General features: G+C 42.6%; 1 long non-coding RNA gene across 1 annotated transcript; it reads left to right on the forward strand.

The window, feature by feature from the left end:
- The first annotated feature begins 14358 nt into the window (after positions 1-14358).
- Positions 14359-16272, forward strand: LOC117594283. The gene is made up of 3 exons (XR_004575639.1): positions 14359-14452; positions 14643-14759; positions 16113-16272. It is a non-coding gene; the product is annotated as an uncharacterized LOC117594283 (long non-coding RNA).
- Positions 16273-19075: the final 2803 nt, after the last annotated feature.

Genomic DNA, 19075 nt, shown 5'->3' on the forward strand with positions numbered 1-19075 from the left:
TAAGCATCAAATATCTAACTACTGTTATAACACTTGTTTAGGGTGTTTCTCCATTGTTGTAAAACATCAAACATGAACACAACAATGCAATCATAAATTACAAAGTCACTGAACATGCATGTCAGTCCGGGAAGTTCCGTCCTAACACACGTCATACAGAAAGTCCATACGTCACACAGGAAACACCCCCCAGAAAACCGGAAGTCCCGCCCATCTGTCAAATCAAACGGGAAGCCTTGCCTATAAATCAGCAAAGTGACAAAAGCCACCCTATATTTACTACTTATTTGGCTATTTAAAACATATAGCTGTTCTACATGGCCAGAATTCTGGAATTTTAATGGCTATATTGGCCTTCAATAATGTCTTGCGTAAAGTGTGCTTCGAACTACAAGCCTTGCCGTTACAGAGATGCTCTGACCCAGTCGTCTGGCCATTACAATTTGGCCCTTGTCAAAGTTGCTCAGGTCTTTACTTTACCCATTTATCCTGCATCCACCAGGTTGACTATGAAAACTGATTGACTATGAGAACTTACCATTTTAGGAAAATGACAAAAAAAAAATCACTAAAATGACTAACTTGTCAACAGAATCAGGTATTTCTATTTTCATTTTAAATGTTTACACCTTACCTTTTTTTTTTTTAAATAGCAGTTGTTTGGGGAAAATAGTAATAGATTTCGTCATAATTATACATTTCCCCATTTTATTTTATTTATATAAGGAAAACCAACTGAGACCACGGTCTCATTTACAGTGGTGCCCTACTGTGGTTTACAGTGGTTACTCATCTAATTTCAGCGCCAAGATCTGCGACTAGGCATACCTCATTAAGGCACCCGCAGAGAGGTTGCGGTAAGCAAGAATTGCACCGCAAGAAAAACCGGCCTACTGTATGTATACCCATGCGGGGTGTACACATGAACGCTACAGTGGCTGAGTTTGCGTTGGTTACGATTGACATTCAATTAACAACTTCACTAGTTGTGCATGTGCGAAGCTAATAAGTCAAACTAGTATAAACTACGGTATTATTAATCAACTCTCCTCCTTTTACCTCAATAATATATAGGCTAACACCCACCTGATAAATACAAAGTTGCACAAACGTTCTTTCATGCTGTATTTCTTTGGTTTATGTCCCGGGTAGGTCTGCAGAGTGCAAAGCTAAACTGTATAATTACGTGAAATCTGACAATAATATATTTATCCTCTCATATACAGTGGGTATAGAAAAGAATCACCCCCCTTTAAAATAATCACATTTTATTGCTTTGCAGCCTGAAATGAAAACTGAGATTTTTTTTTTGTTGTTTTATTCAGATGTATTTACAACTTATAACATCCAAGTGAAAAATATAATACCAACTTGTCAGAGAAAAAAAAATTACAAATTAAATAACAGAATCACTGAGTTGGAAACAGAATCACCCCCTCCTAAAAATGACTTGTAAACCCAACCAGGTGTAGTTTATCACCTTCTCAATAGCACACAAATCCAATTTACTTTCAATTGTGATCAGCTGTGGTCATTTTGATTAGCTCAGCATGAAACAAGCTTTTCCTGAAGTATTTCAGTCATTGGTAGTGCAACTGAAGAAAACAATCAACTATGGGTGGCAAGGCATTGTCAAAAGATCTCCGGGATAAAGTTGTGGACAGGCACAAGTCAGGAGATGGATACACATTTTTTTCAAAGGCTTTATCAGTGCCTAGAAGCACAGTGAAGTTTATTATTAAGAAGTGGAAGGTATTTGGTACAACACAGCCCCTCCCTGGGTCAGGACGTCGCTCCAAACTGGATGAAAGAACCAGGAGGAAACTGGTCAGAGAGGCTACTAAGAGGCCTAAAGCAACTCTGAAGTAGTTGCAGGAATTCATGACAAAGAGTGGTCATTGTGTGCATTTGACAACAATATCACAAATTATTCATAAATGTGGCTTGCATGGGAGGGTTGCAAGAAAAAAGCCACTCCTCAAGAAAGGCCACAGGCAGTCACGACTGAGCGTTTGCCCAAACGCACCTTGAAGATTCTAAGGCCACGTGGAATAGGGTGTTATGGTCAGATGAGACTAAAATTTTATTATTTGGCCTCAACGCCAAACGATATGTCTGGTGAAAATCCAATACAGCTCACCATCCAAATAACTCCATTCCTACAGTAAAGCATGGAGTTGGTAATATCATGTTATGGGGTGGTTTCTCGGCAGCAGGGACTGGAGCACTTCTCAGCATAGAAGGAAAAATGGATGGGGCAAAATACTGTCAAATTCCTGAGGAAAATCTGCTGTTCTCTGCCAGAAAGTTGTCAGTGGGAAGAAGATTTACCTTCCAACATGAGAATGACCCAAAGCACACAGCAAAACTGACCACACAGTGGTTGAAGGAGAAAGGTGAATGTCCTTACATGGCCTAGTCAGAGCCCGGACTTAAACCCCATTGAAAATCTATGGAATGACTTGAAGACAGCAGTCCACAAACGATAAAATTTTACTGAACTTGAGAAGTTCTGCAAAGAAGAGTGGTCAAATATTCTAACATCTAGATGTGCAAAGTTAGTAGAGACATATTCGAACAGACTAAAGGCTGTAATTAAAGCAAAAGGTGGTTCAACAAAATACTGACACAAGGGGGTGATCCTTTTTCCAACTCAGTGATTGTCTTAAAAAGAAATTCTGACATGTTGGTGTTATATCTTTCACTTGGATGTTACAAGTTGCACTGAGTAAATACAGCTGAATGAAACAAAAAATTTTCAGGCTGCAAAGCAACAAAATGTGATTATTTTAAAGGGGGGTGATTCTTTTCTATACCCACTGTATCAGTGTTGTCAATGAATCAGGGTTTGATTGGTTGACAAGATGAACACTGTTCATTGGTCAACATGGGCGGTGGGCGCTCAAAAGTTAAAAAAATATGAACTTTGGGCGCCTCCACCCGCGAGCAAGCGGGTTTGCCACCCATCACCCTACTCCAATTGAAGGTCTATGAAGTAGACATAACCAGGCCGGTTTTAAAACAAGAAACCAGGCAAGCCTAGTTCAGCCGGCCCACAATAGAAAGAGTTGACATCTCGAGAATTTAACCCAGGTTGCCCACGTGAAAGACTGTCGTTAACCTCTACACCATGGAGCTGTACATTTGCTGGCAGTCAGTATAGCCTTGTCTATTCTGTCTATATACCCGGCATCTGTATATCTTCTTTTGCCACTGGCTGTTTTAACAGCTAATTGGCCATTTGTGAATGATATTGATACAGTTATACTGACTAACGTTTCTTACTAAGTTTACCTCCAACACAAATAGCGTCTATCTATGGCGTTTGCCACTGGCCGTTTAACAGCGTATTAGCCAGTAATAAGCTTTACCGGTATCTACTAACTTACTGTAATAGTCATAACAATTGAGCAATTGCTAGCGAGTCTGCCAAAGCTATTTTCTTTCATGGCATAAGATTTTTTCTTTTCTTTCATTGCATAACAACATACTTTTTTCTTTCATTCGTGAATGACATTGATACAATAAGTATCAAGAAAGGTGACGATAACTTACTTTTTCATCAAGTGAAACGACAAGAGAATCGTGGAAATAAAATAAATAAATGTAATTTTTCACAATAGATTTGAACTTGAGCCTTCCACATGAGAGACACTGGCCCTCATTTATCAAAAGTGCGTACACCAAATTTCCAGCGTATACCTGGCGTACACCCAAAACCACGGTGACTTTGAGATTTATCAATATGGACGTTGGCGTACGGCACTCTCAAATCCTACGCCAGCTCAGGAGGTGGTGTACACACGTTTTGAGTTAGTGCGGAAATACGCAGAAAAAAAAATCCTAACGCACTGACAAACTAAAAGATATGATATATTATGACCCACTAAAAAAAACAACATCATAATAATTACAAACTTCAGTGTTTATTTTTGTGCAACATGGACTTCAATGTTAAATTTGTGTGACTTTACCAAAGCATTTGATTTATATGTATTCCTTCAGATGCGAGCCTGTGCGCTTTACATGACGTTTCAGTGTTAGGCCCGGCAGTTGCGCACGGACTGGGTTCAGTAATAAAAGGCTTTTAATGACCAAAATATAATTCCGACTGACAAAATAATAAAAATGACATTCTTCTTCTTTTAAATAATAATAGAAATAATAATAATAACGACATTGACAGACGGATCGGTGCAGCTTCTGCAGTAATGCAGTCGATGTATCGGTCTGTCGTGGTGAAGAAAGAGCTGAGCCACAAGGCGAAGCTCTCGATTTACCAGTCAATCTACGTTCCTACTCTCACCTATGGTCATGAGCTTTGGGTCATGACCGAAAGGACAAGATCCCGGATACAGGCGGCCGAAATGAGCTTTCTCCGCAGGGTGGCCGGGCGATCCCTTAGAGATAGGGTGAGAAGCTCAGTCACCCGGGAGGAGCTCAGAGTAGAGCCGCTGCTACTCCACATCGAGAGGGGTCAGCTGAGGTGGCTTGGGCATCTGTTTCGGATGCCTCCGGAACGCCTTCCTGGGAAGGTGTTCCGGTCCCGTCCCACCGGGAGGAGACCCCGGGGAAGACCTAGGACACGCTGGAGGGACTATGTCTCCCGGCTGGCCTGGGAACGCCTCGGTGTCCCCCCGGAAGAGTTAGAGGAAGTGTCTGGGGAGAGGGAAGTCTGGGCATGCCCGTTTCTACGCAAGAATGATAAATGAGGGCCACTGTCTTTAACCATAATGCCACGGCATTATGCATTTCACTGGTCGTTCGAACAGCTTATTAGCCATTAATAGGCTTACTGGTATCTACTAACTTCTTAGGAATAATCATAAGATTTGAGCAATTGCTATTGAGACTGAAGATGAACTTTTCCATGCCAGAAACAGTCACAATATAACCATACACAATTTCAGGTTTTGGTTTTAGCCAGCACGTGGCTGCCTGCACGTGCACTTTCCCTGGCCTCATGGCTGCAGCTTGCGCTCTCTTCATCTACTCTATGACATAAAAAGGGGACAGATAGGTTGTATTTTCTTTGTGCATATAAAACAACAGAAACAACAAAAGTGTAATACACTAAAGCTATATAATACCTCCTAAGATTGGGTTGTGCTGGAGGCACGGCGCTGGCATATTTCACTGAGGATTTCACTGCTGCCAGCACTCTCGGCTTTCCCATGATGTCTTTGTGGAATTCTGCACAGCTCATTTGTAAATTCATTTTTACTTTAATTTCGCTGCGGACCAGGTTAAATGAGCATCTGTTTCTCACATCAGACCAGGCACCTTTCATTATGGAAAACACCCGCTCTGAGTAAGCGTTGCTCACAGGGATGCTCAGGACGAAGGACAGCAGTTTGGCATACTGGGGGAACGCATACCTGCTCTCCAGCGCTTGGGCCCAAAGCTCACCTACAGGGTGACTGTCTGTCGCCAGATTTGGCAAGACATCTTTCAGAGGACAATTCTCGTTGTAGCTGATGGCTTGTTTTTCCTTGAGGTTCAAACACTGGATGTTGAACAGGTGCCCAGTTCCGGAGAAGTTGAACCATTTCTCAAGGTACTGCTCCGCGGTATCATAGAAGCTGATGAAGTCTCCACGGAGCCTGTCAACCCTCAGAGTATCGGAGGAGGCGAAGACACGGTCAACTTTTGCTCTGAAGAAAGCATATTTTTTGCGCTGCTGGAGTTTGGTTCGGAGGCCGTTCATCAGCGCATACACTTCAACTGAAGTGAGACTGTCACTCTCAAGAATCAGTTTTCTGCTGTAATTCACAGCCGCATTGTCAGCTGAGAAGGCCGAGACGTTATGGATGCTGAGTTTGTGTTCTGCTAACTTCTGCAGTAAGGTTGCTGTGACAGCATCTGCGCTCTCGGCTGCCTGTTCATAGAAATCCAGAACCCTGTTTTGGATGCCTTGTTTGGGGGTCCAGAATCTTACAGAGATGGGGAATGTTTTCACATTGCCTTTGTTAGAGGCATCAGTTGCAATAGAAAAATACATGTCTTTTAACTCAGACGCGAAAAGTCAGACGCGAGGGGTGCCAGTATGTAAGTGCCTCTGCTTTTGTGCGACCGCAGCAGATATGTTTAGCTATAGCCGAGTCAGAGTATAGTTTGGGCGTTAACTTCATAGCACAGTCAAGCGATCTGTATGACTGTTGGTGGGTCACACAGTGGAACACAGATGTCAGCTCAGCAGCAGCTATTTTATTATACATGGAGTCATCCTCCCGCTTAAAGAACGAGGAGACCAACGTGTTGGTCTGTACAGTTGTGCTGTTAGCTGTATGTAGTTTGCTGCTAGCATGCAGCCTGACATCGGACTCCCCCCCGTGTGAAACACCAAACTCCTTCCTACACACATTGCAGAACGCTTTGTTTGCATCGCGTAAAACTGCAGTAATCCAGGGGTATTTCCCTACCCAGTCCTCCCGGTATCTGCAGAGGCGTTTTTGCTTTTTAGCTATGTGTTGATCTTAATCGGGTCCCGGGACACCAGCCTGAGCCTCCATTTCAAAAATGAATGAATGAAAATTTGCGCCTATAGCCGCCTATACATACTATTGCAACTTGCAGCCAATGAGCAGCCGACGGGAGCTGGCTGCAGGACGCCTCAATGCATGGACAGTTTTTAATGTTCTATCATATTAGAACTAATCGAGAGTCAAAAAAAAAAATATTACTCGAGAGTCTGTTTTGAGACTTTGTTCAAATTCTCGGTACAATTAGGGCAGGATTCAGGATTCGGGACAACTGCTTGGATTTCGGGACTGTCCCGAATTTTTCGGGAGGTCTGGTCACCCTAAATAATTCACAATGTGTACTTCGCTTCGCCTGCAAGAAGATACAAACTCGGCACCTATAGTCCACAAGTCTGCTTCACTAACCACTACGCTATTTAACAAGCGTCAGTCGGTCGGTCGCTTGCTCACTCCCTCGCTCACTCACTCAGTAAGAGACATCCGCTATTCTTAGCCGGCTCCGCTTACTTGGTTCGGCAAAAATGGTGGTGGGGCTAGCTGAAAGGTTATACTGATCTACATGTTGAACTTGAAAGGATTTACTTCTCCGACCACTAGCAATGGCCAATAATGAGGGTGGCCGATTGTAGGGGGACGTTAGCTCCTATTACATAAAGAGAGCTCGTCTCAGACGAGCAAGTTATGTTCAAAGCATCAAACTCAACTGAAAATGCTGCCAAATGAACATGATTCTATACAATTTCTATACAATTTGTTTGCAGTTTAAGATGTGATGGAATGGTTGACAGAAAAAGAAATCACAGAAATACACTCACCTAAAGGATTATTAGGAACACCTGTTCAATTTCTCATTAATGCAATTATCTAATCAACCAATCACATGGCAGTTGCTTCAATGCATTTAGGGGTGGGGTCCTGGTCAAGACAATCTCCTGAACTCCAAACTGAATGTCAGAATGGGAAAGAAAGGTGATTTAAGCAATTTTGAGCGTGGCATGGTTGTTGGTGCCAGACGGGCCAGTCTGAGTATTTCACAATCTGCTCAGTTACTGGGATTTTCACACACAACCATTTCTAGGATTTACAAAGAATGGTGTGAAAAGGGAAAAACATCCAGTATGCGGCAGTCCTGTGGGCGAAAATGCCTTGTTGATGCTAGAGGTCAGAGGAGAATGGGCCGACTGATTCAAGCTGATAGAAGAGCAACTTTGACTGAAATAACCACTCGTTACAACCGAGGTATGCAGCAAAGCATTTGTGAAGCCACAACACGCATACCTTGAGGCATATGGGCTACAACAGCAGAGGACCCCACCTGGTACCACTCATCTCCACTACAAATAGGAAAAAGAGGCTACAGTTTGCACAAGCTTACCAAAATTGGACATTTGAAGACTGGAAGAATGTTGCCTGATCTGATGAGTCTCGTATTCTGTTGAGACATTCAGATGGTACCAACAACAACAAGCCAGTGACTCCGCCCCTGAGAGGCATTGGAGGGAAGGCATCCCAATGGCAATGAGAGCCCACCTGGCAAGACAGCAAGGGTGGACAGAATCAAGCTTTTCTGTTCACCTTCACACCCCTGGGCCAGGCTACACCTAATCATACACCATGTTGTAGAGATGAGTCTTTAATAGACACTTGAAAGTTTGCACTGAGTTTGCATTTCTAACCTTAATTGGCATATCATTCCACAGTAGTAGAGCTCTATGAGAAAAAGGCCCTGCCTCCAGGTGTTTGTTTAGAGATTCTAGGTACAATAAAAAAGGCCTGCATCTTGCGATCGTAGGTTACGTGTAGGTATGTATGGCTGGATCATTTCAGCGAGTTAAGTAGGAGCAAGTCCATGTATTGATATATATTGGTTAACAATAAAACCTTAAAATCAGCCTTAACCCTAACAGGCAGCCAATGTAAAGAGGCTAGTACAGGAGTAATGTGTAAAAAAAAGATTTCTAGCAGCCGTATGCAGCACTAATTTACGTTTATTTATTGATTTGTCAGGGTAACCGGAAAGTAGAGCATTGCAGTAATCTAGTCTAGATGTAACTAAAGCATGGATTCATTTTTCTGCATTAGTTTTTGATTATAAAAAAATCAGATGTTTCAAAGATGAAAATAAGTAACTCTTGAGACATATTTTATATGTTCATCAAAGGAGAGGTCAGGGTCAAGGGTAACACTGAGGTTTCCTACAGTTTTTTGGGATACGACCATGCAGCCTTCGAGGTTCACAGTGAGATCTGCTAACAAAGATCTTTGTTTCTTGGGTCCTAAAACGAGGATTTCTGTTTTTGTTGAGTTTAAAAGCAAAACATTTTCTGTTATCCACTTCCTAATATCTGAAACGCATAACCGAGCCTTGAGGAACACCAAAACAGTGATGGGGCAACCGTATCTGAAGTATTTTGCAGTGTTGAGTTTAGATGCTCGATATGATCGTTTGTGGATTTATTTACTCTGTCGTTGATGAGCGAACGTGTAAGAATATCAAGGAATCGATTTATATTCCGAGAATTTATAGTATGGCTTTTGAAACTCATTGTTTGCGGAGCAAGAGGATTTCTTGTTTTAACGGTAAATGAGACAGTGATCCGATAATAATGTTGGATAAAACCAACTGAGTCAATTATGGCTTCAAAGGCTTTTTGAAGAGGATCATTGGCCTTTCCATATGAATATTGAAATCGCCAAAAATTTGAATACTATCTGCCATGACTACAAGTTTAGGCAAGAATTCTGCCAACTCCTTGAGGAACATTGCGTATGGCCCAGGGGGCCTGTAAATAGTAGGTACTGTATGTAAAACAATTTATCAGCCTGGTGAACTTTCATGAGTAAAACTTAAAAAGAATGAAAATCAGTAATGTGTTTGAGAGTACATTTATATTTACTGTCATAAATATTAGCGACACCCTCTCCTTTTCGGGATGCACGGTAGGTAACAGCAGGCAGCGTACAGCACGTCAACAATCCCACAATGCACCAGATAGTCCTTCTCGAGGTAGTGTTTTACCAATTGTTTTCTTGGTGACTATGGTCCCAGCTGCCTTGAGATCATTGGCAAGATTCTCCCGTGTAATTCTGGCCTGATTCCTCAACGTTCTCATGATCATTGCAACTCCACGAGGTGAGATCTTGCATAGAGCCCCAGACAGACTGAGATTGACAGTTATTTTGTGTTTCTTCCATTTGCGAATAATCGAATCAACTGTTGTCACCTTCTCAACTAGCTGCTTGTCGATGGCCGTGTAGCCCATTCCAGCCTTGTGTAGGTCTACAATCTTGTCCCTGACGTCCTTGGACAGCTCTTTGGTCTTGGCCATGGTGGAGAGTTTGGAATCTGATTGATTGCTTCTGTGGGCAGGTGTCTTTTACACAGGTAACAAGCTGAGATTTGGAGCACTCCCTTAATGTGTTTTTCTGGATTTTGTTGTTATTCTGTCTCTCATTGTTCAAATAAACCTACCATTAAAATTATAGACTGATCATTTCTTTTTCAGTCAGCAAATACACAAAATCAGCAGGGGATAAAAAAAAAAAGTGGGGTACTGAATGATGTGAAAACCCAGCTAATGTAGGAGTTGGTTGACACAGAAGAGGATGAAGGTGACAGTGGTGGCAGTGGAAAAAACCTAAGAAGCAGTAATGACTGTTTTGCCATGTACTTTTGCCAGTAGTGGTTACTACGTTTTATACTCCTAATTTAATTTAATCTGTTTTTTAACGCTTTGTTTTTTTATTGATGAGGATAAATGTTCTATTGTCAATTTTATGTTCATAAAATACAATGTTTGTAATGCTTCTAGTTGGTGTCGTGTTGGTTAAGGAACCAGGCGCAGGCAGATATCGCATTCGTGGGTTTTAATAAACAACAAACAAACCGAACACGAACGGAAAACAATAACTAATCTACTGAATGAAAATAAAGTGCGCGACAACGCGACTTAACAACTAACATTCAAACAGTACATCAACAACACTCACCGGCATACAAACAGACGCAACAGCAACAATGATCCACCATGTGGGGAGCAGAGGGGAAACATTTAAACACATACAAACGATACAAATTGGGACCTGGGGCCTGTTGCACAAAAGTAGAATGAAGAAATCCAGGATAACTGAAAAAGCGCAGCTTGACTTAGCGTGATCCGCTCATCGCGGCTTAATCGGTTGCACGTTTGCCGAGCCAGGATGAGAAGGTGAAGCTATGTCAAGCCAGGTGTAGATAGTCGGGATAAGTGCACGTCCACGGCGTTCTTAAATAGACCACGGTATCGATCACAGATTCACTGATTCAGAGATGGAGAAGACGCGTGCGGCATATTTTTCACCCGAGGAGCAGCAACTAATTATGGGAAGTTATGAGGAGGTAAAGCATATAATATGCAGAAAAGGAAATACGGCGGCTGTTATTAAACTGAGAGAAAAAGCCTGGCATACAATAGCGGACCGACTGAATGCGGAAGGATTTAAAAATATCTACTTTCTAGAAAAGTTGTACACTGTTTTAATTGCTTTTAATATGCTTGTTTTATGTGTCGTTTCAGTGCTGTATCTCGTTGTGTGCTAAATGTGCTGGTTGTACTGTAGGTGTCTTTGAGTAGCCTTACATGTAAAGCACAATATAAAACTCTCATGCGAGAATGTTTTACAACCATGTGCACAAATTTCTAGAAGCTATGTCTAAGTCTAAATATCTTCCTACAATTAATGTTCATACAGAACAAATGTGACTGGGCAAAAAAGAACCTGGCAACAAGTAAAGATCAAATATAAAAACATTTTGCAAGCTGGTAAGTGCCTTAATTCTTAATGGTGTGCAAATGGTATGTAGAAACTACTTACAAGATGCCTGCTCACATTTTATCTAAACAGATTTTAGCCAGCTGCAGACTTCTCCCCCCCCCCCCCCCCACCCCCCCAGCTGAGGAAATGGCCCTTGATTTGAACTAAGGAGGTCCTGTGATGGAAGGATCTGTATGTAACAGGATCCAGATGCAGTACCAAACTGACAAGTGACAGCACTAAAATAAAAAGCTTAAGAAGCATTGTGGTGTTCCCAGTGTGATGAATGTACACTACACTTTGCAAAGGTATTAGTTCAGTGAGGTGAGATGAAAATTGAGGTTATGAAACCAAAGTAAGCTACTATAATATCGAATAAAACATTAGGCCTAATTAAGGAGTAACACAAACAATCCTTTATTGGAGAAGGACAAGACAATGAAATCACTCATCTGAAATAATGTATTGGTCTCTGACCAGCCTGCCATTAATGTCATCTGGGAATATAGCTGCATTGTCCCACTCAATCTCCGGTGCCAATGCTGGACCCCTTTCCTTTCTCAGACAGGCAATATTGTGTTGGACCGTGCAGGCTACAGTAATGTCACAGGCCCTGTCTGGGGTGACCCTGAGGTGGTGGAGACACTGAAATCGTGACTTGAGAAGACCAAATGCCATCTCAATTCAGGCCCTTGTTCTTGCATGGGCAAGATTGTATCCTTGCTGCTGTCTGAGGGTCTGCAAGGGGAGTGAGAAGGTATGTCTCCCAGCAGAACGGCAGAGAATTCACCTGAGAATACAAAATGTAATCATTACAACTACACAAGTAAAACCTTTGACAAAATTGTGTTTATCAGTGAAATGTGTGTGGCCTACCTTGTGATAGTCGCTGGGAAATGGTACTGGACCTAAAAACTCGGGAGTCATGGATGGACCCAGGCCACTTTGCCTCCACATTGGTAATGATGCAGGCAGCATCACAGATCATCTGAAACAATGCAATGTTTCCTATTCAGTATACTTGTCATGCACAGAATACATTTGGGCTAGTTGACAGTAACTAAATAATTTTTACCTGAACATTGATACTGTGGAAGGATTTCCTGTTGACACAATCTCCCTCGTGGGCCCCTAAGGGGCGTTTAATGCGGATCTGTGTGCAGTCCAGCGCACCAATGACATTAGGGAAAGCTGTAACACAAAATAGTCTGAGTATATCCTGTGACTGTTGTAATGTAACACGTTTCTGTAATCTGTAATTCATGTTACCTGCAATCTTGTAGAAATCTCTTTGATGAAGCACATTCTTCTGTGGCCAGCGAAGGTAATAAAGATGTGTGCCAAGGATTTCAGTGCCAAACACACTTCTGACACAACGGCAAATAGTGCCTTTATTTAGAATTTCATATAAAAACATGCCGCTTCTAAAAAAACGCAGTGCCACACAATAACGGATTCCATCTCCAGTAAATCGATACCTCTCATGCAGGTACTCGTCGGGAAAAGATAAAAGGTCTGATCTGTCCCGAAACACCCTCTCACGTTTGAAAGCACATCTAAATATCAGCGCTTCTTCATCCAAAACGTCATTCAGAAATGGGCATGCCATGGTGCAGGGAGAAACACAGGTGAATGGGACTTTATATAATGCCCTCATCACTGACTTCATTGAAATCCCCGTTGCAAATTCATCAACCATTACAAACCATCTAAACTGCAGTAGTAGGATTTAAATCAAACTCGTCACAGCAATAGTGACAAGTAATGCATGTTAACAATAAAGTAGAAAACATTCAGAAGACAACGGAACAACTGTTAAAGACATTTATTTCGGATCAGAGCGGCAGCTGATTTAACACAAGACTCCAGGATTCATCTTAGCCTGGCTGTTAGCCTGCTCTGGAGCAGGCTAGCTGCAAAGAATAAATCTCCATGGTTACTTGGCTGGGTTTAATTCAGCCTGCTTTTGTGCAACCAAGTCAAAGCTAAATTAATCCAGGATAACTTGGATATCCCGGCTTAATCCCTTATCCTGGTTTTGTGCAACAGGCCCCTGGTGTGAAGGCTTGAAAACATGTGACAGTCCAGGATGTGTTCGTGTGATATGGGAACTTGAGAATATATGGCACGGTGGCGCTGCTGCTCACCGCACCATGACAATGTTTTATGATAATAAAGAGGTGTTGTTTACTTCATAGACTGTGTACTTGTGTTATTACATTACCTGGGTCACATAACAGTGAAGATGTATCCTGGGATTCATTCAAATCTTTAATTTGTTTGACAAATAATAAATAAATTAGAGACTAGCATAGCATAGCATCATCTTCCGCTTATCCGGGGCCGGGTCCCGGGGGCAGCAGTCTAAGCAGGGATGCCCAGACTTCCCTCTCCCCAGACACTTCCTCCAGCTCTTCCGGGGGGACACCGAGGCGTTCCCAGGCCAGCCGGGAGACATAGTCCCTCCAGCGTGTCCTAGGTCTTCCCCGGGGTCTCTTCCCGGTGGGACGGGACCTGAACACCTTCCCAGGAAGGCGTTCCGGAGGCATCCGAAACAGATGCCCAAGCCACCTCAGCTGACCCCTCTCGATGTGGAGGAGCAGCGGCTCTACTCTGAGCTCCTCCCGGGTGACCGAGCTTCTCACCCTATCTCTAAGGGATCGCCCAGCCACCCTGCGGAGAAAGCTCATTTCGGCCGCCTGTATCCGGGATCTTGTCCTTTCGGTCATGACCCAAAGCTCATGACCATAGGTGAGAGCAGGGGCGTGGTAGTGGGGGGAAAAGTGGACCTGACTACCCAGGGCCCCGTCTAGGGAGAGGGCCCTTTGAAATCCCTTTTTTTTTTTTTTGTACAAAACATTTTTGTAGCCTATTTCGAATTAATTGGGCGCTCCAATTGATGTCATTATTCATTTCAAAATATATTATTAACACCAAATGAGAGAATGAACTCAGTGCCAGACACTCTGGACCCCCCCCCCCCCAAAAAATGGTTTAGGCCGCCCATAGACCGCAGCCGGCGGCAAACAAGTAACGTAGTGAGTCTAGACCCTGGGAGCGCCTGATCATGTTGCGCAAAAAGCCCAAATCGGGCTTTCAAAAACAGAAAGAAAGGAATGAAAAAGAAAGGAGGCAGAATGAGGGGATGCAGCTGATGACTGCTTTCTTTCCAAAAGGTGAACTGAGTTTGCTTGTTATGCACTACATCCAATTAAAGTTAACGTAGTCAACTCCAGACAGCTGCTGCTAATGTATGTATGCTAATGTTAAATCTTTAGCTTAGTTTGTCAACCAGGCTGCTTGTTGCTGTAAGTAAATGATGGGCCAGGCCAGGTTAGCTAACGTCAGGTTGCCAACATTAACCAGTTTCAGAAACAACCAGTGGTTCTGACACACGACCAGCAGTACTAGCAGCACTGGCCAGTCCTGGATGCTGTTCTGGAGATGAGGCTGAGACTGAGAGCAGAAATGAGGAAAGACGAGGTGAGATCATTGCTCAAAGGGCGAGCTCCCCCCTTGCTTCCAAATTGTGAGTTGTTTCCCTTAAATAAGTAAGCCTTTTGATTCAATGTGTGTGCTATTGCCTAGTGCTATTGGAGTGGTGGAAAGAGTGGCAGCACAGTGTAAAGTTACTAGCCCTACTATTGCTTATAATGTGTGATATATTCTCAAACTCCTTAATAAATTATCTGCCTATATTTCTGCACATGTGCCTACCAATATCACTGTGTTCTCAAGTGCACACAGGTAATATTGATTTGAGCAATAAAGCAAATTATAATTTTTGTTAGGTGAAAAGCCCTAGCATTGCAGCACAGTGCTGTGCTTAAAAGCTATAGTCAATGTTCAATAAATTCATGATGTTATCAAAGCCAATGAATAGGGTTGCAAAATTCTGGGAATTTTCAAATTTGGAAAATTTCCATGGGAGTTAACAGGAATATAAGGGAATGAATGGGATAACTGAAAGGTTATTCCTTTAACAGGGAACTTAAATATAGTTGAGGAAAATATATTGTAACATAATCTTGGCTAAAACAAGCAGATTTATTGCAGCACACTTAAATACATCTGCTATTAAATCACATGCACACTGCAGGGCAACTGAGGCCACGCCCCCTACATGCACTGTGCATTCCTCCATCACATGCAATGATGATTTCTTCAACCCTGGAGTACTGAGGACACACTTGAGCTTGCAAACTACATAAAGTGTAATGATGAGTAAAATTTTACTCAACATTCATGTTTTTGTTATTCCGTGGAAGAATTAATGGTTCAGTACAAGAGTTAAAGTTTTAAAGTTCTACTCTAAAATAAATCTGATAAAAGATCATGTTGTTTACATTAGTTTTAAAAAACTAATTTTTGATATTTATGTTTGGATATGATAGTTCGTTGAAATTATCACCAAATTCCAGTTAATTTCTACTAATTTCCTTTAATTCCCATCATTTTTGTGAAAAGTCCAAAATGTCCAAAATTCCCCAGCTTAACTTCCCATGGAAAGTTTCTGGAAATTTACTGGAAGTTTACCGGAAATGTTCCTACCCTTTGCAACCCTACCAATTAATAGTTATGTTATCTTTGTACTTGTTCGTTTCATGCTCTGTTAAGCGCCCTATTGTGGGTACTTGGACACTTGGTTGACAGCCTAAAGCTTAGTCCAAACTGTCAACATAATACGCAATACTTGATCACATGTTTAATTATTTTTAGCGCTTTATCTTGCACTGAAATGGCTCTTGGAATACAAAGTGAGCTTGCTTTAACAAGTAGGTTGTTTTTTTTGTACGTTAAGAGGCTAATACCTATTTTCTGTGCTTGTTGATGTAGAAAGTTCTGCACTTGATGCAGAAGACAAGGCAGGGTGCGAGTCTGATGATGTGAGAGAAGGTGAGCTCATAGAGGCAACTTTAAGTTATTACCAACAATCATGTGCTATAGCAGTTTCAACTGAAATGAGCAGCAGTCTACTATTATCATACTACTATCATACTACGACATACTACTACTATTATTATACTACTATTATAGTACTATTATCAAGTAGGATGAATTATTACATGTGAGACTACAATAAGGTTGAGGCTAACATAAATAGTGTATATTTCATGCTTGTAGATGTATTTGAGAGTAGTGAGGAGGCTGGGGAGAGAGAAAAGGAAGGGCAAAGTGAGGGAAATGAAGAGGCTGGGGAGAGAGAAAAGGAAGGGCAAAGTGAGGGAAATGAAGAGGCTGGGGAGAGAGAAAAGGAAGGGCAAAGTGAGGGAAATGAAGAGGAGTTGTCAGAGGACCCAGGACTGTGGCCAGAGAAGCTAACTGCTCAGCAGAAAGATACTCTAGTTTGCAGACTGGCTAGTCAAAGTGGAGACCTGACCAAAATGGCACCCAAAGACAAGGACGGCAAAGCATTCCCTAGCTACCTTCAATATGTTAAGTCGGCCAATGGGCAGGAGAAGATTAGGAGGGACCTGCTGATTAACAGTGAAAGTGCAAATGCTCTATTCTGTATCCCATGCCTTCTGTTCTCACATGAGCAGACTAGGCCATCTAAAAGTGCACTGAACAGCAAGGATGGACTTAAGTTGGCAGACATCAAATGGCAAAAAATGTATAGAAAGTTCCCTGAACATGAGACACACACTCCCCATAAGCAGTGCTATGTAAAATGGAAAAGCCTTCAGCACTCATTATTGGTAGCTACAGGAGTTGATGGGCACCTTCAAAAACAGTTCCAGACAGAAGCAGAGAAACATACCAAGATCTTAGAGAGGCTTTTAGATGTAACTCTTTATTTAGCTTCAAGAAATCTTGCATTCAGAGGCAAAACCTCAAATTTGGATGATGTACATAATGGCAATTTTCTTGGAACTCTTGAGTTGTTGGCCCATTATGATCCCCTCTTACAAGAGCACTCAAAGATTTTCACAAAAAGACAGGCCAGGAAATTTCTGAAATAATTCTAGAAGTGTTGCAGTCCAATGGCATACCTTTACAAGACTGTAGAGGACAAGGCTATGATAATGGAGCCAACATGTCTGGAAAGGTGAAAGGAGTACAAGCTCAGATTTTAAAAGTCAATCCGCTTGCTACATTCTCTCCCTGTGCTTCCCACACCCTCAACCTGGTTGGTGTCCATGCAGCTGAGTCATGTCCAGAGGTTGCAAAATCTTTTGCCTCTGTAAACCGTCTCTATAATCTTTTCAGTGCTAGCCCAGAGCGATGGGCAATCCTGAAAGAAAAGACAGGGTTCTCTCTTCATCGTCTCTCTGACCCTCGATGGAGTGCCCGCGTTGCTGCAGTACGAGTTGTGGCAGTGCACTTGCCCTCCATCCTCGAGGCACTGGAATGTGTCTTAGCCACCTGCAGTTTAGCAAGTGAAGCCAAGTCTGAGGCAAATGGTTTGATAAGTTATTTCAATACCTTTGACGCTATCGTCCTGCTCACTGTGTGGGTAAAGATTTTGCAGTGCATTGAAAACCGAAATGTAATTCTTCAGGCAGGAGATATTTCTCTGGATGTTCAGGCTGCAAACATCAAGGCACTACAAGAGGAAATGCAGGCTCTTCGTGATAGATGGGATTCACTGCTTGCAGAGGCCTCCCTAGTAGCGCAAATAATGGATGTCCCTGATCATTTTTGGACTGAAGAGAGACGGAAGCACAAAAGGTGAGATGACACAAGAAGATGCAACTACTGAAGACAGTGCAGAAAATGCATTCAGGAACAAAATATTTTTTGTTGCAATGGATAGCATCATCAGTGCATTGAGTGCCAGATTTCAGACCACAGCAAAGATATGTGAAACATTTGCACCTATTCTGAAGCTGACAGATATGACTGCAGAGCAGATAAAAGAAGCATGCCAGACACTGGCAAAAATGTATGACACGGATCTCTCAGAAAAATTTGAAAATGAAGTGCTACACTTCCGCACCATTTATGATGCTACTCTGTCCTCTCTTGAGCTCCTCAATGCCAACTGGAAGATGCAGCTGCAGAGCATTTTTGGAGAGCTTTGCATTGTTTTAAGGATTTTCTGCACACTTCCTGTCACAGTTGCAGCAGGTGAACGGGCTTTCAGCAAGTTAAAACTTGTAAAAAACTACCTGAGATCAACAATGGGCCAGGATAGACTAAACAGCCTCGCCATTCTGTCAATTGAAAGCCAATTGGCCAGACAGATCTCATCACTGATTTTGCAAACAAAAAGACTCGTCAGTGGGGATTTACTGGGATGTAGATTACATCTCATTTGACTTTTATTTTTTTATAGTTGACTTTTTTTTTTCATTATGGCAGGCTTAGCTTATTTGATTGGTTTCTGAGGGTACAGTTGTCTCGTGTTCTCCTGTTCAAAAATAAATGTTTTTAATTTAAAACTTGCATCAGTATCATGGCCAACCAGGCCTGATAGGACTCCTTCTTCAGCTTGACAGCATCCCTTACTTCCGGTGTCCACCACCGGGTTCGGGGATTGCCGCCTCGACAGGCACCGGAGACCTTACGGCCACAGCTCCGAGCGGCCGCTTCGACAATGGCGGTGGAGAACATGGTCCACTCGGACTCAATATCTCCAGCCTCCCTCGGGATCCAGTCAAAGCTCTGCCGGAGGTGGGAGTTAAAGATCTCTCTGACAGGAGACTCGGCCAGACGTTCCCAGCAGACCCTTACAGTACGCTTGGGCCTGCCGAGTCTGTCCACCTTCCTCCCCCGCCATCGGATCCAACTCACAACCAGGTGGTGATCAGTTGACAGCTCCGCCCCTCTCTTCACCCGAGTGTCCAAGACATGTG

The sequence above is a fragment of the Esox lucius genome, chromosome 3 (assembly GCF_011004845.1).
Source record: "Esox lucius isolate fEsoLuc1 chromosome 3, fEsoLuc1.pri, whole genome shotgun sequence".
Taxonomy (NCBI): Eukaryota; Metazoa; Chordata; class Actinopteri; order Esociformes; family Esocidae; genus Esox; species Esox lucius.